Consider the following 27,888-nt stretch of genomic DNA (forward strand, 5'->3'; position numbering starts at 1 on the left):
CTTTTCTTCAGAGGAAATAAATTAAGCTGTCAATCTCAGGATACTTTTCAATCTAGAAATAGAGGGTATAAACTTCGTAAGTGATCCTGAATGAATAGTCAAAATGAGGTGCATGATGTTTGTAAACTAATTAGAAGGGGAGAGTAAGTAGTTTGTAGACGCCCAAACTGCATAATCAAAGCGTCAGTGGTGGAAATCTGCACCATCCATTTCCCGATAAGATGCTTGTTCTCACAGTTTTTATAATAACAAACACATCGGTAGGTACACTTTGACAACCATGTTTTTTGCTCTCAGGCGGCATCACACAATAACAACGGGAGTCTGCACAAGTAATCTCCAAATTATCTGCACATAGTACACAGACAACAGTCATCCATCTCTTAATATAATCAATGAATTGCATTCTAAAGCAAGATCTTCCATAAATAATTCATGAATCCAGGGGATTATATAGATTTGTAATTGGTAAGGAAAAACCAAATAGAGCACATTGGAGAATCACATTGTCTTTTGCTGCCAATAAGCTTCCCCGTAGACATCTATAGCTACACAGTAAGGAGAATTTTGTCTAGTATTTGGTAATATTCGCTCTTAAAATCTGATAAGCTGTGAACTAGATTTGACATCAAATATCCTACTACTAGAGTCCCGATCACCTAACCAAGCTTAATTTACCCGACAAGTATAAACACAGTGGGAACTGAACAATCATGTAATATTCAACATCATTCTCAGGTGGATACTACATGTTATTTTCAATTCTTCTGCAAGTATTTTTCCCTAATCACTCTTTTAAGTTAATGCCTCTTAAAATACATCTCGAGTTTTGATAATGGTAAAATTTAAAATGAATTTTAAAAAATGAAATATTATTCACAAGAAAAGAAAGACCCTCGATTTTTTTTTGAAAAGGTATTAGTTCCATTTCACTAGCAGTGTATTTTCCCGCCTACACCATGCCTTTATTATGCCCCTTTCAAATGGGATAGAAGATTGATAAAGTGAGAGAGTTTCAACGGCAACGCAGCAGGGAAAAAAGACTTTCAGTTTAGTGAAATAGAGCACAATCATTGAAAGGAAGGAAGAGGAAAGTCTACTCAGGCTTAATAGAGAGATCTCATTGTAGCTCAAGAAAGAATTAGAATGAACGGCGCAAGGAGAGTAGTTCTTACTTCGAACTTTGGCCTTTTAACACAGAATGCAGTGGTGATGTTAGAAAGCTACCGTTTTGGCACGACAACTGGCTCAGTCATTCCCCTTCAAGAGACAGACTCTGTAACGACCCATTAGGTCGTTTTAAGTACTAGAGTTTCTTATTTCATAAATGACTTCTGATATATTCTAAATGGGTATTTCTGACTATTCGTAACTACAATTATATAATTAATGGGGTAATTCTAATAAAATAGCATTGAAATTAGTAGTGGACCACTTTCACTACTTTTATAATTAATCATGTATAATAATTAGGGTTGTAAATAATTTGTAGAAAAGAAAAGAGAGAAACTTAGCGACCGGGAGAGGAAAAGATCGAGAATCTGGAAAATCAATACGCTCCTAAATCTTCGTTTTATGTATATGGGTTGGATAATATTAATATATTAGACAGGAGAGAAGGTAATTGCCGATGTGGATTTGAATTGATGCACTGCAATGTCTTTGATCAATATGTTGACGGCCATCAGTTGAATGATGATTGCCATTAGATAATTCAATTATTAGGATTCAGTTACGTAGTATATCATTCATTGTAAATAGTTTAGGTTTGGCAGACTGTGTTTCTGTAACTAGGTGATTTCAATATTATTATCATATTATAAATTAAGTTTTGATATATTGAGATAGATAATTAAATATTAAGGGTATTGTATTATATGAATTCCATTAGAGTTATGTTATTTGGACGAATTGAGACTTAACCCTAGGCTTGAATATTTAGGAATGAATGAGACTTGATATATTAGTTGGTATCAAAATTTAGGAATTTGATTATAGATTTGGATGAGTTTTTGAGTGTAGGCTAGATATATAGTAATATAGATGTCTACGGACTCATTTGCTTATGAATATTGTATACTTGATAGATTAGAAATGTTCTAAGGCATTAAGGAAAGAAAAAAATTGGGGAATTAGCTTGCTTTACTTCGATAAATGTAGGTTATGGTTTATTCTATGTGATAGAGAGACTCTTAATAGTGATTGATAGTCATCGAGTAATTCTGTGAAATTTTCTATGTACGTAATTGTTGTGGTTTAGATGATTCATGTGTTGTTTGTGATTGGTGTGTAATCCCAAGACCGCGAAATCCATAATCTTGAACTTATTTTATTGAAGTGATGCCTTGAATAAAGAAGGCTTGGTGAAAGTGTTAATGAAGTGTTAAGTGATGAAAATAATGATGAATTAACTATCGTGACACCTCGGGGCACCCGATCCAACAACATAGTTAACTCATCATTTTTTCATCACTTTCCACTTCATTAACACTATTTCAGCAAATCTTCTTTATTCAAGGCATCACTTTAATAGAATAAGTTCAATCTTATGGATTTCATGGTCTTGAGATTACAGATCAATCACAAACAACACATGATCATCCAAACCACAACAATTAAGTATATAGAAAATTTCATAGAATTACTCAATGACTATCAGTCACTATTAGGAGTCTCTCTATCACATAGAATAAATCATAATCTACATTCACTGAAGAACCGAAGTCAAGCAAGCTAATTCCCCAATGCTTTTCCTTTCCTCAATGCATCAGAACGTTTCTAATCTATCAAGTATACAATATTCATAAGCAAACGAGTTCGTAGACATCCAAATTACTATATGTCTAGCCTAGACTAAAAACTCACCCAAATCTATAATTAAATTTCTAGATTTTGATATCAACTAATATATCAAGTCTCATTCGTTCCTAAATATTCAAGCCTAGGGTTAAGTCTCAATTCATCCAAATAACATAACTCTAATGGAATTCATATAATACAACAGACCTAATATTTAATTATCTATCTCACTATATCAAAACTTATTTTATAATATAATAACAAAATAATAATATTTAAAAATTAAAATCACCTAGTTACAGAAACACGGTCTGCCTAACCTAAACTATTTATAAAGAATGGTAAAGTACTTTTCTACAGATTATTTACTACCCTAATTATTATACATGACTAATTATAAAAGTGGTGAAAGTGACCCACTACTAATTTCAATGCTATTTTCTTTTGACCACAAACTAAATTAATTATTATAATTATCCCATTAATTATATAATTGTGGTTACGAATAGTCCATAATATAAGTATTATTTTATGTTGATTAGAATGTGGAATAAAAATATATGCATTATTAGCTAGCACGCCCTTTATGTTGAATAATACAATCTTACCAGTTTCAAAATAAAAAAAAAGTGCATTAGCGATGTAGATAGTAACTATTTAATGACAACAATATTCTTTCAAAGTAATTAATTAATTAATGTATAATAATCTCTAAACTATTAATCACTGAAAAACAATCCCTTCATTAATAATTTACCTTATAAGCAATTCATGCATTATAATCTCCACAAAAAAAAATATTTATACCACAGTGGACGTTGAGGTTGCAAATGTATGAAACTACTGGTTAGCTAAGCTGGAAATTTGTCAATTTGGACGATCAACATGGATTGAATCAATAAATGAGTCATTGTCCAATCTAACCCAAAAATTTGTTGGATTAAGATGGGTTAGATAAAAATATGATAAAAAATGGGTCATAACAAAACCTGCCCAACTCCTACCATTATTTAATTTGATTGTATATTTTTTTAATCAAGCAAAGAGTTTCATTAATAAAACAAAGGTCAACTCGTCATATACAAGAGTTATACCAAAAAAGGAGAACCTACAAATAAAAATATAAGGGATCGTTTGATAGGGTGTATAAGAACAATGATGAATAGAGTGCATTAGTAACGTTTGAATTAGTTATGCTAAGATTATTTTTTATGCAATATTTGATTTTGTGTATTAAAAATAAAATGCATTCCAAAATAATACTTCTTATTTAAACTTTAACTATCTCCACCTGCAACTTAATTGTCAGCTTCTGCTCCTACATATGTTCATCTAGAGGTATTTGTGAGGCATGGTGTATAATTTTATACATTAGAATTCATTTTTTTCTTGCTCGTCCAATGCTTGTAATTCATTATAGAGATCTTTCAATGCCTCAAAAGCCATTTGATTTGCCCTAAGCATAATTACGATGGTCAATAATTTTCTCTTTACTTGTGGAACCATAGGAGCATGGTTTTCCACTTAGTGAAAAGAGCATAACACCAGCATCTGCTCTGGCCCGAGTTGCAAGTTTATATACATTATGGAACAAGGTATTTTGTTCTTTTTGAAAAACTAAAAGTGCTGCTTTCCTAAACTTAATCAACGTTGTTTCAATCTTTTGCTTACTATTTCTAGTCCTATTTTCTATTGCAAAAACAAATAATTAAAAAAGAAAAAAAGATGTTTTTTTTTAAGAATAGCTCAGGACTTGTTCAACAAAAAATATCTTGTTTTCTTCTTCAATTATTTCCTTTTACGTTGGAAAACATGACAAAAAGGGATAAGCAAAAGACTAAAATAAAGTTGATAAGAGTCTCAGTAAGCACACAATGTTAGTTTGTCAAAAAGAATAAATATTGTATTCCACAAGCAAATAAGATTGCAGCTCAAACTGGAGTGGAAGCTGGTGATATGCTCTTTTCACCAAGTGGAAAATCATTTTCCTATGGTTCCACAAGTATAGATTAAATAATTGAAAAAAATTCAAAATGAAACTACAGGATCGCCAACGCGATTATGCTTAGAGAAAATCAAATGGCTTCGAGGCATTTGAAGATCTTCGTAAAGAATAACAAGCACCAAACGAGAAAGAATGAAGCGAATACTAATGTTCAAGATTATGAATCTTAGTTCAGAAACACCATTTTGCCCCTAAGACGGAAGAGTATGAGAGTTCTTGAACTCATAATTATTATGAAGTTGGTAATTAGACTTCTTGAAATTGGAGTTACACTTGGAGAAGACTTTACCAGCGATCGAGCTTTCTAAGATAGTACATTCTTTCTTTTGTTATTAAGTCACATGTTGTTGGTCTCCAATCATCAATCTGTACAAGGTTTAACAAAATAGAAAGTCATGGAGTACTTATATATTTAAGACAAATTTTTGTTTGTTTCCTCTTTAGTATTTAATGATGTTTTGTGTTGTCTAGATTAGTAAATTAATGAAGCTTCTTACTAAACTAGTGAATAATGTGGAAGTGATGGATCGAAGAGAGCACTCATTAATGTTTTTCAATGTTCCAACTCTAGGGAGATTGGTGCTTTACATTTAACACCAAAACTAGCCTCGGTGAGATGTGGAATCTGTTGTAATATGAGTTTATAAGACATCCATTAACAATAGAATTATTTTATGTTGATTAGAATGTGGAATAAAATATGTGCATTAGCAATGTAGATAATAACTATTTAAACACAAAAATATTTTTTCAAAGTAATTAATTAATATATAAAAATTTCTAAACAATTAATCACCGAATAACAATCCCTTCATAATTAATTTACTTCATAAACAATCCATGCATTACAATCTCCACATAAAAATATCTCTACCATAGTGGACGTTGGCAAATGTATGAAAATACTGGTTAGCCAAGCTGGCAAATTGGACAAAATTTTGCTGGTTAAAATGGATTGAATCAATAAATGATTCTTTGTCCAATCTAACCCAAAAATTTGTTGGATTGATATGGGCTAGATAAATATATGATAAACAATGGGTCATAATACAACCCGTCCAACTCTTACCATTATTTAATTTGTTCATTCAAGCAAAGAGTTCCATAATAAAACAAATGTCAACTTGTTGTAACAAGAGTTATGCCAAAAAAATTGACTTAGTAAAAAAAGAACTTCGTAACCTTCAATTTTGAGGTCTAAAATCTCGTATAAATGGATGAGTCGATAACAAAAACAAAGATTGACCAAATTAGGAGATTGGTAAGGTATCCTCCAATTTCAAAATCCATGATAATTATAAGCTTAAAAGCTCTCCTCTTCTGGTTCAAAGACAACAATTAAATCAAATTTGATATGCTCAGACAAAATAGCACCTCTTTATTTCTTCTTTATCATTCTCCACCTACAACTTAATGGCCAACTTCTACTCCTCCATGTATTTATCATGAGGTGTTTCTCAGCCAGGGTGTATAATCTTATACATAAGTAATCATTTCTCTCATTAAATGTTTGTAATTCTTTACAAAGATCTTCTAGTGCCTCAAAGTCATTTGATTTGCCCTAAGCATAATCATGTTGGCGATCCTCTACTTATACTTTTAAAAACTTATAAATTATTTTTCTATACTTGTGAAAGCATAAGAACATGGTTTTCCACAAGTATAGAATAAATAATTGATAAATTTTTCAAAATGAAACAAGAGAATCGCCAACGTGATTATGTTGAGGGCAAATCAAATGACTTTGAGGCATTGGATCTCCATAAAGATTTAGAAGCATGGAACAAGAAAGAAAACGAACGAATACTTATGTATAAGGTTATGCACCTCGACTCAGAAATAACTTAGATAAACACACGGAGGAGCAGAAGCTGGCAATAAAGTTGCGGGTAGGGAAAGTTCTAGAAGAAACAAAAACTGCTACTTTGATCGAGCATTTCAAGTTTGATTTCAATGTTGCCCATGAGCCAGATGAGGAGGAGTAATTATCATGGAGTTGGTAATTGGAATGCAGGTATTAACTACTTAAATGCAAAAGCACGCCACTAAAATAAGTAATTCATGTATAACAATTCGTATAAATGGATGAGTTAATAATAAAAACAAAGATTGACCTAATTAGAAGATTCGATCATTGGTAAGGTATCCCCCAATTTCAAGAACACCAACTACCAAATCAATGTTAATTATAAGTTGAACAACTCTCTTCTTCTGGCTCAAAGACTACAATTAAATCAAATTTGAGATGCTCGACCAAAATAGCACCACCTTATTTCTTCTTTATCATTCTCTACCTGCAACTTAATGGCCAACTTCTACTCCTCCATGTATTTATCATGAGGTGTTTCTGAGCCAGGGTGTATAATCTTATACATTAGTATTCATTTTTCACATTAAATGTTTGTAATTCTTTACAAAGATCTTCAGTGCCTCAAAGCCATCTAATTTACCCTAAGAATAATCATGTTGGCGATCCACTACTTTCACTTTGAAAAACTTATCAATTATTTCTTCTATACTTGTGGAAAACATGGGTTTTCCACAAGTATAGAAGAACTAATTGAAAATTTTTCAAAATAAAACTAGAGAATTGTCAACGTGATTATGTTGAGGGCAAATCAAATGGCTTTGAGGCATTGGAAGATCTCCATAAAGATTTAAAAGCATGGAACGAGAAAGAAAACAAACGAATACTAATGTGTAAGGTTATGCACCTCGGCTCAAATATACCTCAAGATAAACGCATGGAGGAGCAAAAGCTGGCAATAAAGTTGCGGGTAGGGGAAGTTCTAGAAGAAACAAAAAGTGCTACTTTGATCGAGCATTTCAAGTTTGATTTAAATGTTGCCCCTGAGCCAGAAAAGGGGGAGAGTTCTTGAACTCATAATTATCATGGAGTTGGTAATTGGAGTTCTTGAAATTGGAGTTATGCTTGGAGAAGACTTAACCAGTGATTGAATCTTTTAATATGATCAATTCTTTTCTTTGTTTTAAGTCGGTTGTTAATAATATTCAATCATCCATTTATACGAAGGTTTAGACCACAAAATAGAAGGTTTTGGAGTTCTTATGAAATTAAGTATGTTTTTTGGTTTGTTTCATCTTTAATATTTATGATATTATGAGCTGTCTAAATTAGTTGAAGCCTTTCTAAACTAGTGAACAATGAAAGTGATGGATCAAAGAGAACACTCATTCACTCATTAAGGTTCTATCATGGTTCCAACTCTAGGGAGATTGGTGCATATACATGTTACACCTGAGCTAGCTCTCTATGAGATGGTGGAATCTTTTGTAATGGGATTATAAAACATCCATTAACGGTTAGTATTATTTTGTTGATTAGAATGTGGAATAAGAATATATGCATTAGCAATGTAGATAGTAACTATTTAAAGACAAAAACATTCTTTCAAAGTAATTAATTAATTAATGTAAAACAATCTCTAAACTATTAATCACAAAATAACAATCACTTTATTATTAATTTACCTCATAAGCAATCCATGCATTACAATCTCCACATAAAAAATTATCTCTACCATAGTGGACGTTGAGCTTGCAAATGTATGAAACTACTAGTTAGCTAAACTGGCATATTGTTAATTTGGACTAAATTTAGCCGGTCAAGATGGATTGAATCAATTAAATGGGTCAGTGTCCAATCCAACCAAAAAATTTATTGTATTGTGATGGGTTGGATAAAAATATGATAAATAATGGGTCATAACACAACCTGCCAAACTATTACCATTATGTAATTTGTTTGTTTATTTTTTATTTTTTTTAATCAAGCAAAAAGTTCCATTGATAAAACAAGGTCAACTTGTCGTATACAAGAGTTATACCAAAAAAGAGGAACCTACAAACAAAAATATAAAGGGTCGTTTAATATGAGGTATAAGAATAATGATGAGTAGAGTGTATTAGTAATGCTTGCATTAGTTATGACTTATGCATGCATTATTTTTCTTCTAATGCACTCTAACATCTTTATCGGTCTTTCTAACCAACCTTTATAATTGAAATAAAATTAAACAACTAGTCACTTCCGAAGCATTTCAAAATAATGACTCCTGACTATAAGATTATATTATATAAGCAATCCTTAAATGTTGGACTTCCAATCTACATATCCAGATATTTGACCTTTTCTAGCTGTCATGGATTATCTGGAAAGGGGGTAAACCAAATGGAACAAAGAAACAGGGGTACCACATTGGGTAGGAGACAACACAAAAGGTGAGGACTTAACCATAAGATAGCAGATACATAATAATGGACTTCAACTTCCAAAACATTATGCCTTGCACCAGTAAACTAATGTCAAAACTAACATGATCAATTGACAGTCATCCACACCGATATTCCTTGTGACTATCCTAGGGGCAAGGGAAGTCTTCCATATTGGCATATTTCGCATAACGGGATAAAACTTCAACTATACAAGATAAAGTTCATTGCACGAAAAAATCATTTATTAATCAATCAAAGGCACAAATATAATGTCCTGTTATGTAAAATTACTACCAACCTCCAGATTTCCAGTTACAGCAACTCATCTTGGTTGACATCTTCTACAGGCAGATATGGAGATGCAAAAAAACCCATGCCTGAGTATCCCAGATTCATTGTGTTCTCCGCATATCTGAATAGGCAGTATTCTATTAATAAACCGTGGAATATATAATGTCAACGATAAGTGAAAACTTCCGAATTAATTTAACTTAAAAAACAGAAGGGGACTGGGCATGCTAAACGAGCACAAAGAGAATAGCCGAAAAGATAAACAACTTACTTCACAATTGTCAACATCCTAGACATTGATCATGGTACAATTGACACATAACCACTGCAGAACTTCTATTTGCTTTTCTGATGGTTCTCGGTCACTGTCATCATCATCCTCGTTAAAATTATACTAAGCATTGTACATATCCTCCAAGGTCTTACACTTTCGCACTTAGCACTTTTCTGAAGTTGATAACAAAGTTACAACAAGGTATAATCAAATGCACACCTTCAAAATCAGTGAAATATACAAAATGAAAGAATAGCAGCTCCCTTAGTGCTGTAGTAGCTTGATCAGTGTTCAAACCGGAGATCCCATCTTAGTCTCTTGTACAAAGTTGTGACACCTCCCCAAATCGTCCATCATTATGACAAGTATAATCACAAACAGCTGCTGAGCCAACCCCATCCAAACTTCCATTTAAATCTTGACAAAAAATAACTTTCAATTGATTTGGAAGATTGGTTTCAGATTTTCCACCAGTTAAATTGCTCATTTTAGATACTTCTGAGACCTCATTGCCTTCAAAATTAATAACACATTTTTGCACTGAGATCATATCTCCACAACGATCACAATCACCTGTGACAATTATCAAATACTAATTAGTAGCCATGAAGTTTAGACAGAAACTTCTAATTTTACAGACTGCAAAGGCCAAAGCAGTCATCTTTCCTATATTACACTTTAGTGTGTCATTCCCTATAACACTAATGTGATGCTACAAAGTGTTCTATAAATATCACTGTTACCTTTATCAAAATAAGTGTTTAATATGTTTGTGTTTAATTCCACACCGTTGGGTGCCCTTGGAATGTACTTTCTCAAATTCGACTTGCTCATTTTCTAGCTCCTATTTTGTGTAAACTCAATTACTAAATTAGCAATGTAGGTATTAACTACTTAAATGCAAGACCACTCCACTAAAATAAGTAATTCATGTATAACAATTGTTAAATTGTTTATGACCACATGCACCCAAAGGTGTGGCCTTGTGGTAAATGAAGTGGTTGAAAATCATGAGGTCTCAGGTTGAAAACTACAAAAAAACACTAGGTCATTCTTCTCATTTGTCCTAGCCTTGGTCGACAAAGTTACCTGGTACTTGTTGTCTGTGGGAGGTGGCAAATATCTCATGTAATTAGTCAAGGTGCACAAAAGTTAACCCGTACACCACACTCATCAAAAAAAATAAAATTATTAGCACTTGGAATGTACTTTCTCAAATTTGACTTATTCTTTTTCTGGCTCCTATTTTGTGTAAACTCAATTACTAAATTAGCAATGTAGGTTTTAACTACTTAAATACAAAACCACTCCACTAAAATACGTAATTAATGTATAACAATTCGTATAAATGGATGAGTTAATAATAAAAACAAAGATTGACCAAATTTGAAGATTCGATCATTGGTAAGGTATTCTCCAATTTCAAGAACACCAACTACCAAATCAATGTTAATTATAGGTTGAATAGCTCTACTCTTCTGGCTCAAAGACTACAATTAAATCAAATTTGAGATGTTTGACCAAAATAGCACCTCCTTATTTCTTCTTTATCATTCTCCACCTGCAACTTAATAGACAACTTCTACTGCTCCATATATTGCTCCTCCATATATTTATCATGAGGTGTTTCTGAGCCAGAGTGTATAATCTTATACATTAGTATTCGTTTTTATCATTAAATGTTTGTAATTCTTCACAAAAATCTCCAGTGCCTCAAAGCCATCTAATTTTCCCTAAGCATAATCATGTTGGCGATCCTCTACTTTCACTTTGAAAAATTTATCAATTATTTCTTCTATACTTGTGGAAAACACATGGTTTTCGTGTTTTCCACAAGTATAGAAGAAATAATTGATAAATTTTTCAAAATGAAACTAGAGAATCGTCAACGTGATTATGTTGAGGGAAAATCAAATGGCTTTAAGGCATTGGAAGATCTCCATAAAGATTTAAAAGCATGGAACGAGAAAGAAAACAAACGAATACTAATGTATAAGTTTATGCACCCCGACTCTAAAATACTCCAGATAAACACATGGAGGAGCAAAAATTGGCAATAAAGTTGCGGGTAGGGGAATTCTAGAAGAAACAAAAAGTGCTACTTTAATCAAGCATTTCAAGTTTGATTTAAATGTTGCCCCTGAACCAGGAAAAAAGGAGAGTTCTTGAACTCATAATTATCATGGAGTTGGTAATTGGAGTTCTTGAAATTGGAGTTATGCTTGGAGAATTAGCCAGTGATCGAATCTTTTAATATGATCAATTCTTGTCTTTGTTATTAAGTCAGTTGTCGTTAATTTTCAGTCATCCATTTATACAAAGGTTTAGACCACATAATAGAAGGTTTTGGAGTTCTTATGAAATCAAGTAAGTTTTTTTGTTTGTTTCATCTTTAATATTTATGATATTATGAGTTGTCTAAATTAGTTGAAGCCTTTTCTAAACTAGTGAACAATGAAAGTGATGGATCAAAGAGAACACTCATGCACTCGTTCAAGTTCTATCATGGTTCCAACTCTAAGGAGATTGGTCCATATACATGTTACACCACTAGCTCTCTATGAGATGATGGAATCTTTTGTAATGAGATTATAAAACATTCATTAACTGTTAGTATTATTTTGTTGATTAGAATGTGGAATAAGAATATGTGCATTAGCAATGTAGATAGTAACTATTTAAAGACAAAAACATTCTTTCAAAGTAATTAATTAATGTATAACAACCTCTAAACTATTAATCACTCGATAACAATCTCTTTATTATTAATTTACCTCATAAGCAATCCATGCATTACAATCTCCACATAAAAAATTATCTCTACCATAGTGGACGTTGAGCTTGCAAATGTATGAAACTACTAGTTAGCTAAAATGGCAAATTGTTAATTTGGACTAAATTTGGCCGGTCAAAATGGATTGAATCAATTAAATGGGTCAGTGTCCAATCCAACCAAAAAATTTATTGGATTGCGATGGGTTAGATAAAAATATGATAAATAATGGGTAGTTACCATTATAAAAAAACATATGATAAATAATGGGTCATAACACAACCTGTCCAACTATTACAATTATGTAATTTGTTTGTTTATTTTTTATTTTTTTTAATCAAGCAAAAAGTTTCATTGATAAAACAAGGTCAACTTGTTGTATACAAGAGTTATACCAAAAAAGAGGAACCTACAAACAAAAATATAAAGGGTCGTTTGATATGGGGTATAAGAATAATGATGAGTAGAGTGTATTAGTAATGCTTGCATTATTTTTTTTCTAATGCACTCTAACATCTTTCTCGGTCTTTCTAACCAACCTTTATAATTGAAATAAGATAAACAACTAGTCACTTCCAGAAGCATTTCAAAACAATGACTCTTGACTATGAGATTATATTATATAAGCCAACTCTTAGATTTTGGACTTCCATTCTACATATCCAGATATTTGACCTTTTCTAGCAGTCATAGGTTATCTGAAAAGGGGGTAAACCAAATGGAACCAAGAAACAGGGGTACCACATTAGAGAGGAGACAACACAAAAGGTGAGGGCTCAACCATAAGATAGCAGATACATAATGGACTTCAACTTCCAAAACATTATGCCTTGCACCAGTAAACTAATGTCAAAACTAACATGATCAATTGACAATCATCCACACTGATATTCCTTGTGACTATCCTAGGGGCAAAGGAAGTCTTTCATATTGGCATATTTCGCATAACGGGATATAACTTCAACTATATAAGATAAAGTTCATTGCCCGAAAAAGTCATTTATTAATCAATCAAAAGCGCAAATATAATCTCTAGTTATGTAAAATTACTACCAACCTTCAGATTTCCAGTTACAGCAACTCATCTTGGTTGACATCTTCTACAGGCAGATATGGAGATGCAAAAAAATCCATGCCTGAGTATCCCAGATTCACTGTGTTCTCCGCATACCTAAATAGGCAGTATTCTATTGATAAATCGTGGAATAGATAATGTCAACAATAAGTGAAAACTTCCGAATTAATTTAGTTTAGAAAACATAAGGGGACTGGGCATGCTAAACGAGCACAAAGATAATAGCTAAAAAGATAAACAACTTACTTCACAATTTTCAACATCCTCGACATTAATCAGGGTACAATTGACACAACCACTGCAGAACTTCTATTTGCTTTTCTGATGGTTCTCGGTCACTGTCATCATCATCATCCTTAAAATTATACTAAGCATTGTACATATCCTCCGAGTTCTTACACTTTCGCACTTAGCACTTTTCTGAAGTTGATAATAAAGTTACAGCAAGGTATAATCAGATGCACACCTTCAAAATGAGTGAAATATACAAAATGAACAAATAGCAGCTCCCTCAGCGCTGTAGCATCTTGATCAGCTTTCAAACTAGAGATCCTATCTTAGTCTCTTGTACAAAGTTGTAACACCTCCAAAATCGTCCATCATTATGACAAGTATAATCACAAACATCTGCTGAGCCAACCCCATCCAAACTTCCATTTAAATCTTGACAAAAAATAACTTTCAATTGATTTGGAAGATTGGTTTCAGATTTTCCACCAGTTAAATTGCTCATTTTAGATACTTCTGAGACCTCATTGCCTTCAAAATTAATAACACATTTTTGCACTGAGATCATATCTCCACAACGATCACAATCACCTGTGACAATTATCAAATACTAATTAGTAGCCATGAAGTTTAGACAGAAACTTCTAATTTTACAGACTGCAAAGGCCAAAGCAGTCATCTTTCCTATATTACACTTTAGTGTGTCATTCCCTATAACACTAATGTGATGCTACAAAGTGTTCTATAAATATCACTGTTACCTTTATCAAAATAAGTGTTTAATATGTTTGTGTTTAATTCCACACCGTTGGGTGCCCTTGGAATGTACTTTCTCAAATTCGACTTGCTCATTTTCTAGCTCCTATTTTGTGTAAACTCAATTACTAAATTAGCAATGTAGGTATTAACTACTTAAATGCAAGACCACTCCACTAAAATAAGTAATTCATGTATAACAATTGTTAAATTGTTTATGACCACATGCACCCAAAGGTGTGGCCTTGTGGTAAATGAAGTGGTTGAAAATCATGAGGTCTCAGGTTGAAAACTACAAAAAAACACTAGGTCATTCTTCTCATTTGTCCTAGCCTTGGTCGACAAAGTTACCTGGTACTTGTTGTCTGTGGGAGGTGGCAAATATCTCGTGTAATTAGTCAAGGTGCACAAAAGTTAACCCGTACACCACACTCATCAAAAAAAAAAAAATTATTAGCAACCACATAACAACCCCTTCATTCTATGAATTACAATCTCTGCATAACTAATATCTCCATTTATAATGGTGCATATTTGTGACACTCATTTAATATTTTCATATTATGTAAATATGTTGTGAGATTACCATGAATCCCAACTAATGGTATCTTTTATTTTTTTTGATAAGGAACTAATGGTATCTTTTATTTATTGCATTGCAGTTGCATAGTAATAGAGCCGACCGTAATCTAAAGATAAATGAAAAATAGCAATTCTTTGATTACTTGGCATATATAATGTTGTTGAAATAGGTAACTTTGTAATATATCACAAAACAGTAACAGGTTGTACTAAAACCATATGCAAATGTTACCCTTTCTACTTTTTTTCAGTCTATGTTGTGTCTAAAGATCAATTCTAGATACAGTGTCGAATAATTGATTACACCAAAAACATAACAATAGAATGCAGTTTAAATCTATATTTATTAAGATATAGTAGGTATTTTTCCCAGTAAGGTAACAGCTACGACGGAGATGAATACCTGTTGTAATCAGACCAAATTCGTCCGCGCGATTTGGATCACTTGCTGCAATGGAATTGGAATAGTCTCAAACACAAAACGAAGAAATTTCTGCTAATTGTTTCGCGTCTCACCGTGTTTGTGGACTGTGGACTGGTGGACTGGTGGACTGTCGACGGTGGACGGTGGGAGTTTGCCAGCCGAGGTAGATGAACAGGTCCCTGGAGCGGCGTTTTCCTTTATGACGTAATTAATTGGAAAGCTATTTTCTAGGGGTTTTTTCGTTTTATTATTTTATTTCATGACAGAAAAATGGACATGGATTTGGAATGGGCCCACTGTTTTTCCTAAAAATCACTTTGCCTCGCGAACTTCCTCCTTGTATGAAGCCCTGTCAATACAAGCCCATCATATATTATTGTTTTTATTTTAATTTATATGATACAAATAAAATTTTGAAAGTCAATTAAATTTTTTATTTGTTGGTAAGTTTAAAAAATTCAAATTTTGTATTTTTAACATAAATTACAAATACATAAATTATTAAGAATATATTTTTAATTATTGGAATGTCTTTACTTCCTCCTTTTCAATTTATGAAATTTGGAGAGTTAGTATTTTTTTTAACATACTTTTTTTTTTACAGCACAGACTCAATGCATGTTACTCTTTCTATCCCAATTAATGCTACACAGTATACATATATAATTTTGATAGTCAATACAATTTTCTTTGATCGTAACTTTTATTATTTTATAAATTATTTCAAGTTGTTAATTAAAGTGAGTTATAGTAATTTTAATGTAATTTGCAAATATAAAAAGTATTGGAAATGTCTATTCAATTTTTGGAAATGTCTTTACTACCTTGTCAAAGATTACGTGGCTCATATGATATTTGAAGAGTCAATTAAATTTTTTTTTCGTAATTATCTATATGTCACGAATCCAATATATTTTACTCTCTTTATCTCTTTCCAAAGATTCTTATTTAAATTAAGAATTTTATTTTGTAGCAACTCTTTCTCTGCGAGTAAAGTTTGTACTACATCCAGAGCCGTCAAATAGGCTTAGCCCATGGGGACGGCCTCACCCAACCCTTTATTAGGGTAGGGTTGGGATAGAAATTTTTCAAGTTGATTTAAAACTAGGGCTTATAATCATGTTCCGTATAAGCCCTTGACCCTTGAGGCTTGATCGGGAACGGGTCAGGGTCGGCTCATGGGCCAAAGCTATTCATTTAAGGGTATCTTACATAAAGTTCACTAATGTATGAGCTAATTACTTAGATGCATGCTATGTTGTGATAGTATGAATTTTACCAGATTTTGGTGTGTCCAAATACATATATCTCAGTATATATAGACTCAAAATTAGGTATAATTTTTCTATATATACTTTATCCAAGTGGATTCACATGTGTCTAGGATACATTGACAAATCCCACTCCCACGCCTCCCTCCGATATCGTTTGTTACTCTCTTATCACGCTCACATATCTGGGATACATCACACCAAATACATGCATCTCGCGAATCTAATATCCTAGATATATGCTAATCACACTAGATTTTTTGCTAGTGTTATTGAAACAACAACATTGTTTGCCATATTTGATTTGAAAATCTTCTCATTTCTTGATGTCATAGAATTTTAAGTTTGAAAAGAAAAAAAAAGGGCTAGCTTGCCCCAGCCCGCGACCCTTCTAGGGTAAGGTTGGGTTGGGTTAGGTTGAACATTTCCAAGCCCTTCCAAATGAAAAAAAACCGGCGGCCTACCCTAGCCCCTCAAATTCCTTGACCTGTGAGGCTTGTACCAGGTGGGACTGAGCTAGCCCTTTTTGACAACTCTAACTACATCATTATCTTCGACATGAACTTCATTTGGGATAGTTGGGCGTGTAACCACGAACTTATTCCTACAAATGTTAACACGCTAACGTTAATTAGCAATTAACTTCAGCTAGAATTTGCCAACAAAAATAAGTTGGCCCTTATGATAAATATCTTATCACTAGATAAATATCTAACGAATTTGCATTCTAAGTGATTTGTCCTTGTTCAGTGCTGGTAGATTGCGATTTAGAACGTGATTTCTCGCTGTTGGCACAAACTCAATATTATAAAATTGCAATTTGGAATATGATTTCTCGTTGTTTGGTGCTCAATTGTAACACAAATCCATTATTGTAAAAGTTGGAATTATTATATTTAATTAATTTAAAAGCCCATTTGACTTAACTTTAAAAAAAGAAGCTCTTTGAAAATAGTTTTTAGAAAGTTAAACTTAAGTAGCTTTTGAGTTGAAAAATGGAAGTGGATGAATACCTACTTTTAAATATTTTTAAGTCATTTAAAACTTATTTCAAGTTATTTTTACTTTATCAAACACTCCCAAAAATTAAAAATGATCTAAAAATAGATTTGACCAGCTTTTTAGTCAATTCAAACTCTTAAGCAAACGTTTAGATTGGCGGACATTTGGTCTTTAAATGCTTTTTATTTATATTATTCCACATTTATTGACTTACACAAACTTGTAGAGGTAAATGTTTACTTTCTCGGCAAATCATGATGAGTCGGGCATGGTTCAAGTGACACAACAGCGTGCACCATTAGTCGCATTGTTTAGGTCAGTAACCAAACTTTATCAACTTTCATTGTCTCACAAGGTTAAACCAAAAATAAATATTAATCATAATTATGCTTCCCCTGCTTTGCTAACTTTAGGAGCAGAGCACTAATATTAATGGAGAAATTGATGCATGTAAGTGATTGCCAAATCAGATAACAAAAACATCAGCTATTAATTGTTGCATATTATATACCTATATTACGTACAAAATATCACGCTTTTGGATGCGAAGTGCAACATTCACTGATTCACATACATGGGAGGGTAAAGAATATACATACATAGAAGCCAAACCTGATGTATTCTTCGTGAATCTTCGACAAAAAAAAGTAGAATTAAGGTCATTTAAGCGTGAATCAGTAATATATTCCAGTAGGAAGCACAATCATTCCACCTTTCTTTACCCAGATGTAAATCCAGCTCTCATTCATATTACACCAAGAAGGTCAGAAGTATATATTTAGCAACAGTAGTTGGAAGGCAGAATAGTAAAATCCAATCAATAAACAACATCAAACCACTTCCTGCAACACAATAACAAATCTCCTAATTTTATTCAACTCCTCATTAGTCCCATAAATGTAGGCATCAAGTCTCTAGCGGAGCATTCCAAGTTCCGAATTTTTTCACATAGTAATTAAGAAGGGAGTACAAAGGCAGGACAAAACCAGCAATCAACTTGTAACCGATCTTAGGGTTGGTTCATTATTTTATTCCTTGTTCAATTTGGACCAATGATGATATATCCTTATCAATGTAGGATTCTCATCTACCAATGCCAACATAAGAAAGATAGGGCAAATCACATAAATCCCACTAGTTTAGGTCTTAATTATTAAGATTCCCAATAGTTTCAAATATTACTTTCTCTACCATATTTCAAATATTACTTTCTCTACCATATTTTATGATTAGGATACATGAGTCTGAATCCATTAGATACATGTATCTGTCAAATTTTAAAATTGAGATACAAAACTTATTTATTTAAATTAATTGGTTGTAACTTATTTCCTTAATTAGAGGAGTAATTGAGGATTTTCAAAATACATAGATAATTAATTTCATTTTATTATTCTTTGAAATAGTAAATTCATTAATATTATTAATATAAGATAAAAACATGTATATCTTGGTAATGTAATTTGATTAATTTCAAATTATTACTCTTAAAATAATAAATTCATTAATTTGATGTATCTATTATCAATATATGATGTATCCAACAAACTAAACATTTAGATACATGAGTGCCATACAAGTACATTCATATGTATCATAGAAGTATCTAGCATTAATTTCATGTATTTGTTATATATATATATTTCATGTATCTTTTATATGTATCTAGTATGAATTTGATGTATCAAGTATCAATTGCATATGTTATATCCAAAAAACATGTATCTCGAATACATAGTAAACATATACATCTAATTATGTGTATCTAAATATGGAATATACAAAAAGAAGAAGCATATACATCTAATTATGTGTATCTAAATTTCATATGTTATATCCAAAAACATGTATCTCGAATACATAATAAGCATATACATTTAATTATGTGTATCTAAATATGAAATGTAGTTGAAACACATGAATCTATGAACAAATCACGACTGTAGAGTATCTGTCGTATCATTAATATCATTGTGTTGTTAAAAATCATGTATCCGAAATTTAATATATAGTGGATACATATACATGTTCAGATACCCCATTACTAAAAATACAACTCGGATCTTAATTAAGATTACTACTTATTGGATACACATGTTTCAAGGGCTATATCAAAGTAATATTGGTACTACCACATCCATATCACAGTAACCAAAGAAAGTCTTAGAAGAACACCATCAAACAAAAACTCTCTACAATATTCCCTTTGATCCTTTTGCACTGTGGCATAACATAATCAAAACTAAGATCCATTTCTTTCGGAGACAAACAATCAAGACCCACTATGAATTGAAAGATTTCTCTGTAGCAATTACTGTGATTGGAACTCGTGAGAAATGAACAATACAAAATGATATTTGGGTTCAGCAGAATTTGTGGTGATGATATCTTGAGAAGAAGAGAGTAGATTAACTATTGTTGAAATGAAATTGTAAGGTGAAAGTCTTGAGTAAAAAAGGAGGAGACATAATTGAATGATAAACATAGGAGCGGAGAATTAAGAGATAGTGATTGATTTGGAGTGAAAGAGTTATTTAAGCAGATAATTAATCAATAATAGTTTTAAGGGATGTGGGTATCTAATAGTATTTTCAAATAATATATTAATATATGGTATAAATTACTAAAAGTGGTAATATATATAATTGTTTAAAAGTAAAGATAATATTAGTATATATAGTAGTGATGTATGTCTAATAAGGTAGTTTATCCAAAAAGATATCCACCTATTTAATTTCTAAGCCCTAAATACCAAGACATTGGCAACAAATTAGATTAGCAGTATTAACTGAAAAGTAATTTATCCACTTAGCAAGAATTTACAAATGTGAGATCCTTGTAAGAGAACTCAAAAACTTATTGAAAGGTATTGAAGGGATCACGCAAGTGATAAACTGCCCTGAAACCTAGCGATTTCTTTTTTGAATGGGTGGTAAAGGTGGATTTTCTGTTCCTCATAGATAATTTATACAAATATAATTCTTAGCCTGATCTTTACATGCAAGCTTGTTAAGAGACACAAATTCCTTTGCCTCATGGTGATGAGGAAGCCTCTGGTCCTCATCGATGTCATCCATGTACCATGCATGTATGACGTCCTCTCTTGGATCCAACCAGAATGGAAAAATTAAGAGAGCTTGCGAATAATTCTCCATTTTCTACTCTAACTAATCAACTTTTATGATAAATTATACTTTGTTTTTCTGTGTAAAGATTCATCCACATTTTAGCACTTTTTATTTAAAAAAAAAACTAAAAAAAACATGAAAATGGGAACTGGAACTAAAAAAAAAAAAAAACTGAAAGTAAAAAACTAAAAAAAAAAAAGATAACCCAGGGATTCGATCCACGGACGTCAGGCTTAATATTGAAGGGAGTTGCCGCTGGGCTATCTCCCTCACCTTGTCATTGAGGGGGTTCAAAATATATATATCCACATAAATCCAGAAAATTCACCTTATATATACAGTGTAATTTTTTATTAAGGGGGTTCGGGTGAACCCCCTGGACAACACGTGGGTCCGCCCCTGGGGGGCAATGGGGCAAGTAACTCTAACAAAGTAACCAAATCATATTCAGTCAACACGTTAAACGAAAAATTCGAGAGGTATAACCATATGTATTAATAGTAACATAGTAAAATTGAAAGTATATAGTTTAGCTAGCGTGACCCTAACCCTGAACCAAACAAAGGAGGCAAACAACAACAGTAACATACCAGTGCAATCCCAGAAGTAGAAGTAGGTCTAGGGAGGATGGTGTGTATACAGACATATCCTTACCTTATAAAGGTAGAAAAATTGTTTTTGATAGACTACGGCTCAAGTAAAGCATATAATAAAAATGGAGGCAAGGAAACCAAGGCAATGTAACCAATCTTTGGTGGAAATCTGCCATCTTTCACTCAACAAAGTAGCAATAGTGTCTTCCAGACTGCGTGTCCATAATCCATTCAACATCATAATCAGTTTTACATGAGACAACTTTTAGGTTTTTCAAGATTTCTCATTTTGAAAGACACCTCAAAATTGTACTTTTTGTATGGTTTTTGTGTTAAAAGCGAATAATCCAAAACTTTTGGTGGAGCACAAAAATACTCCCTTTGTCTCTAATTACTTGTCCACTTTTCCTTTTATAGTTGTCCCTAATTACTTGTCCATTTTGACAAATCAAGAAAGGACAAAATAATTTTACCTATTATACCCTCAATTAATTACTTTGAAAAGGTAGAATTTCTTGAAAATCTTAAATTTTTAATCCATCCACTTCATAATTAATAGGGGTAAAATGGTAAACTCACTATGTCAATAGTTGATTTCTTAATAGGTGTGTCAATTCAAAAGTGGAGAAGTAATTAGGGACAGAGGGAGTATCAAATAAACCAGAAGTATTTAACCATCAGAAAGTTCTTTTGAAGTTACTAATCACTGTAATATATGTTTGCCAGGGATTGTACTCTGCAAGACCATCTGATTGTACCTCATATTCATGCCTCAAAGAGAGAGTAAGTGTGAGGAACCTTCTATGAACAACCAGCCATTGAGAGTTGTAATGTATACATTTGCCTTAACACAAACACTGATGCAACAAGGAAAAGATCTGAAAATGAAAGATACGTGGGATTCTATAGAAAAGAAAAAGGCATTTATGAAAAGTTCATGAGTGACAATAAACACTATTTTTCAGTGAATGCAAGCATATGCAAAAAATCACAGACATATTAAGAAGGGGAAATTTAAGTTGTTAAGCGAAATAAGAACTAACCTTACACGCGGAAGAGCTAATGAAATCCCACAGATATATAGAGATTGATTTTGGCTTTAGGAAAGGAGATGAGATCTATGTGCAATTAAAAAAAAATCAAAATAATAAAAACATATATTAACAACCAAATATACAACGGTTAAATCTAAACTCAGAAGTCATATTGTTGGGTGCAATAGATAAAGATAATAGAGGGTAATATATTAAAAATGTTTTAACTAAGAGGAAATAAGAAAGAATATTTTCAAAGTAGAATATATGAGAAGGAGAACATGTTATATAATGAGATTTAGACCTGAGTAGTAGTTCAACGGAAGGCCTTGGGTCGTGCGGATATTAGTCACCCACCAAAGCTAGCTACACTCTAAATCGAAGAAAAATTAAGAGAATTTTTTAAAAATTCTAAATCCTAAACTTTAGTGAATCTTCTTTCTTATTGAAATTCCGAAGAGGAGTAAAAGATTCATATATTTATTTGATCTTACCTTGCCCAGTTGCCCTCTTAGGGTAAGACAGTAAAGGTGAGGAATGAGAAATTATGGAGAGACATATGAAGAATGATCCAGAAGCGTAGAAACATACCCTTACTTTTGTTTTAAATAACTAAAGTAGAAACATGTCCAAGTTTTATTGTGCCAAGTACAATAAATTTGATGGAGCATAAGTGGAAATCGGCACAGAGTTCTCCATCAGCTCTTTGCAGATGGATTCCATCCCTGTTTATTGGTAAAGATTCACAGGGTTCGATAGTGAAGATGCCGAGGGAAGAGATGGTATTTGGATCCTTCTAGATAAATGTGTAACTACACACGCGAGAAAGTTTCATTGACAATAGCGAGCAACACAACTTCATCTTTTCATATGCTTTTAAACTCCATTTATGCTCTTGTTTCGTTCCAAAAAATAGATGGGTAATTGAATCTAGACTACCATGTTTGATAACTCATCCATAACCTCTAGCAATTGGTATGGGGTGTATACTTATGCATAAACAAACACGGTCAATTTCATAAAATGTGAACTCTTTATTAGATCAGTCAGTAATTAGTAATATGTTATTTTCTTGTGGAATCGCAGATATGTAAGGACAACATAAACCTTCACATCAGCCATGGATTTCATATATAATTTTGGGACATACCTGAAATTATGAAGACTTGCGAATCGATTAACTGGTGTTGGAACAAGAGGGATGGAAGAAACTATGCTTTTACAATTATGTTAGTGTTTGTGCTTGGAATGAGTTGAAATCTTTTTGCTTGGAGTGTGAAAGATGGAAGACAGATGGTTCTAGAATATGGAAGACGGATGGGTCTATACCTTTGCGTTTGGAATTGAAATCAGTCCATTTGTTAGTGTAATTTTGCCCTTGTATGATTGGTATAATATCTGTTTTACCAGTGATCGTCCTCTCCATCACATTTCTATAATAGAAAAAATTTAGCAGTATACACACAAAGCGTCATATAGTTTATGGTCAACACCTTTTGTTATCCATTTTTTCGTGTATATCATCATACTTTAGTCTTAAATAAGTTATCTTTTCATGCAAATGTTTGAGAAACGTCTCTGAATTGACTAAACGAAAAAACTCTAAAGAAATTAGAAAAGCAATGATGACAAAGGTCTATATACAATAATATCCGTACAATAAAATTAAGTGAAGAGACCAAGAGCATCTAGAACTATATATAACCACGAGACAAGTGAAATTGAATAAGAGCTGAAATCTTTTGAAGGATAATTACTTCCATCCGACAGTCTTGATTCATTTTTAAAAGGTTAACATAGAAATTACAGCTACATACACTTGTATACCAAACAGATTTTAAAGGAGCATAAGAAAACTAAAGGTCTAATTTGCATTATTTGTTCAATTCTCTCTAATTGTAAGTGTCATTAATTAAACACACTTTTTATAAGGTAAAAGTTAATATTTGAAGAACACAAATACTTGATTAAAATGCTCATCTGCTGAAAAAAAACGGTCCAGTCTAGCCATATAAACTCATCTCAACCCATATCGACAGAAAGTTAAGTTAAAAAAAGGAATATTTAGACAATATTTTGTATCAACATTGTTCCCCAAAATAATCCACTTGTCAAAAAATGGCCATTTGGCCACTTTATTTTTCAAGAAAATGCGCTGCTTTTCTTCTTCTCTGATGCCCTCAATGGTTGTGCACGTTTTGTCAAATTTTCCCCATTTCAAATGAAGGACACTCATAGAAAAATTGACTCAATATTTTACCAAACGCAAAAAAGCTAAAACTTTACTTAGCACTTAAATTTAAGCCAATCCACGGGCAAAAAAAAAAAAGGGAGCTATAGCGGGTAAGGTTGGCTTGAGAAAATTGGGGTGGGGGTGGGGGGTGGAGCTGTGAAATAAGGTGATAGTTATTTTCCTCCCCAAAGATCTGACTTAAATAATATAATTCACAAAACTACATTCCCGTGGGGGTTTGTTCTCTATGATCATCTTTTCACATGATAACAGCAACCACATCTCTGCCGTTTCCCTGTCTACCTCTTTGGAAATATGAAACAGCAGTTGAGGTTGAAACCTGGATCACGCCTTTGAAGAATTACGCACAGAATTCCATCTGCACCTGTCACTTCTGTTGATCAATAACAAAGACAGCTAACTGCAACTAACAATTGGAAGCAAGAAAAATGACCTTGAATGGAGATATGCTAGCATTCCACTGCGGTTTAGATTAGATTTACAAGCACAAGTGATCAATGCAATGATTTTACATGCATGGGTAATCGAAAAGGAGATGAATTCCATGAAAAAACATAGAAATGATTTCGAGAAGCAAGATATAAGAAGTCGCAAGAATATGGAAGGGACCTTACGTTACATTCACTTTCTTCAACAACAAATAGACAAGTAACATACCCAGTGTAGTCCCACAAGTGAGGTCTAGGGAGGGTAGAATGTAGGCAGACCTTTCCTCTACCTTGGGAGATAGAGAGGTTGTTTCTAATAGACCCTAAGCTCAAGCAAAAATGAACATTTATCAATATCCGGACTCGTGATTTATTATCATCCTCCCCTTTTCTCTTCCCCAATTTCTACTCTACTTCGACTCCTTCTGTCCCAGGTACTTAAAAAACACAAATAGCATACTGGGTTTATAGCATGAAATTATGCAGAATGTTTCTTCACTTTAATAAAGTAGAGCTCATCTAAAAGAACCAACAGGAAACACTCACATTAGATGAACACCACACATTTAAGGGAAAGAACATGAAACTTGAATCAATTGATATCCTCATTCATCATATATCTTCAGTCTAAATTTAAGTTGCAAAGTCTTTTGGAAATGCTACTGAAGATATGACATAAGAAACTTATCTTTAGCTGCAAATAAAAGAAGGGGTGTTTATGTGGACAGTATGTCCGACTACTAAATAATGTTAGTGAATGAGACTAACAATGAGGGTGAAGCGATCTGGACATGTAAACATGAGGCCAAAAAGCTTTTCTTTCCTGGACTTAATATAAACAAAAGTGCTGAATGTACAACTTGAGGGATGAAAAGGCAGTATAGTTATGTCTCGTAAGAAAAATTTACATGCATCAACTAAATTAATGTAATGATAGAACAGTTAAGCATTTTAAGAAAGACACGAATACACTGTACCTACTAAAATCTGTCCACAGTTCGCTTGATTGACTAAGGGTAGGCCTCAACATTCTCCATATACAAGAGATATTCAGTACTAGTAAATAATGATATTAAGTGATTGGACCAATGTGCCTTAAGCTGATCACTAGAGTCTAGAACCAAAAAGTTTATATAATACTGATGCAAGTGCAATGGACTGAGCAGCAGAAGAAAAACAATCATAAAGAATTGGACAATCAAAGGTATGGAAAATTGCATGAATAAAGAAAGTAGTGCAAAATGATGAAAAAATTAAGAAGCAAGGTGCAAGTGTACAATACAAGAAGGAAAACATTCTCCCTCTTGAATTATTGTTGGATCATACGTACAGTAGTCTTGTTCCTGCTACTGATTAATCAATTCAGTTCTGAGGAAAGACATCTTGGCCAAAATTTCTAAATGCAGCAGGACTTTAGCAAATAACTATTGGAAAACTGAAACGTGTCTTAAATAAGAGCTGCGACTTTCTGCAGAATTTGGAGACATTGATATGGAACTGTTGCAAGCAGGGACGGAGCCAGCTTGCATGAAGGGGAATCCTAATTCCAATTAATAAATAATATATGTACAATTTTTGTGTATACATAAAATGTTTGATTTTCGTTACATTACGGAAGCTTCTAGTGTAAGGAATAGGGATAAGGTGGTTTAAAACTTGTTATCTAGGGAACATGAATAATTACTTATGTATTAAGTTAATCTTACCAGTTTCAATAAAAAAATTACTTATGTATAAACATAAATTAGTTTTATAGTTTCATACACCCAACTTACATTTTGGGTCAACTTAAAAGAAGGGTGATTACACTGTGAAAGAATGCTACAAACTAGGATGTTCTGTGAATGGTATGCTTGAGGAGTGGGGTCCTGGAAACCTGTTTGGAGAACTAGACAGCCTCATAATTCACAACTGTCAAATTTAACGATATATTACATTTTAGCATGAACAAGACCTAAATAAGACCCTCGTGTATAGGACTCCCCAATCATATATCTACTAAACCCATTGTACTTGCATAAACATAAATTATTATAAACAAGACATAAGCTTCACACAGAAAGTCAGCCTAAATTCCAGGACTGCAATTCAATACCCAATTATTCATTTCTATTGGAGTGTCCAGTCTGGATTGAATTTCCAAACCATAATCCACAAGATACATAAGAATCTGAACATCTCAAACCTTATCTAAGCTATAAACTACAGAAAGTGAAGAGATTAGCAGGTCGGTGTTTCAAAGTACCTATCTCGCAAGAGGATCTCCAGACAACTCAGTGGGGGTATGCGTCTCCATACTTTGATTCATTTTGAGCTCCTCCTCATACTTCTTCAATCTCTCGTTCCACATTTCCTTCAATCACATAACAGTAATTTATACAGATGATCGCTCTTTGGCGTAGGCAACTTAACCTAGAATAAGAAAAAGAAGATCGCAAAACCTTGTATTGAAGTTCAGCGCGATGCATAAGATAGAATCCAAGAATGCCTCCAAAAATAGTTCCTGATATAATTCTAACATATCCCCATCTCGGCGATTTCATTGCTCTCTCTTATTTCTAGTCTCCGTCTCCGTTTCCGATTGTTTTCCTTCGATTTTCCTCTCCCCCTTTCTACCCTGAATCCGAAATCTGAGATTATTGACTCACATATGGCTCTTCGAAAGTGGGCCACAACTCACTCCTATGATGGGCTCTTCCAACTGGGCCGAATAAACAAGTTTGTGCAAGGATAAT

At 32.8% G+C, this 27,888-nt stretch overlaps 2 long non-coding RNA genes across 2 annotated transcripts; both read right to left on the reverse strand.

Annotated features, from left to right (window-relative positions):
- On the reverse strand, positions 1-27,745 carry LOC125858031 (uncharacterized). The gene is made up of 3 exons (XR_007445712.1): positions 27,595-27,745; positions 27,399-27,506; positions 1-348 (listed from the first exon to the last, which is right to left on the reverse strand). It is a non-coding gene; the product is annotated as an uncharacterized LOC125858031 (long non-coding RNA).
- LOC125858029 (uncharacterized) lies at positions 13,481-15,599 on the reverse strand. The gene is made up of 3 exons (XR_007445710.1): positions 15,423-15,599; positions 13,700-14,272; positions 13,481-13,549 (listed from the first exon to the last, which is right to left on the reverse strand). It is a non-coding gene; the product is annotated as an uncharacterized LOC125858029 (long non-coding RNA).
- Positions 27,746-27,888: the final 143 nt, after the last annotated feature.

This window comes from Solanum stenotomum, chromosome 3 (assembly GCF_019186545.1).
Source record: "Solanum stenotomum isolate F172 chromosome 3, ASM1918654v1, whole genome shotgun sequence".
NCBI lineage: Eukaryota > Viridiplantae > Streptophyta > Magnoliopsida > Solanales > Solanaceae > Solanum > Solanum stenotomum.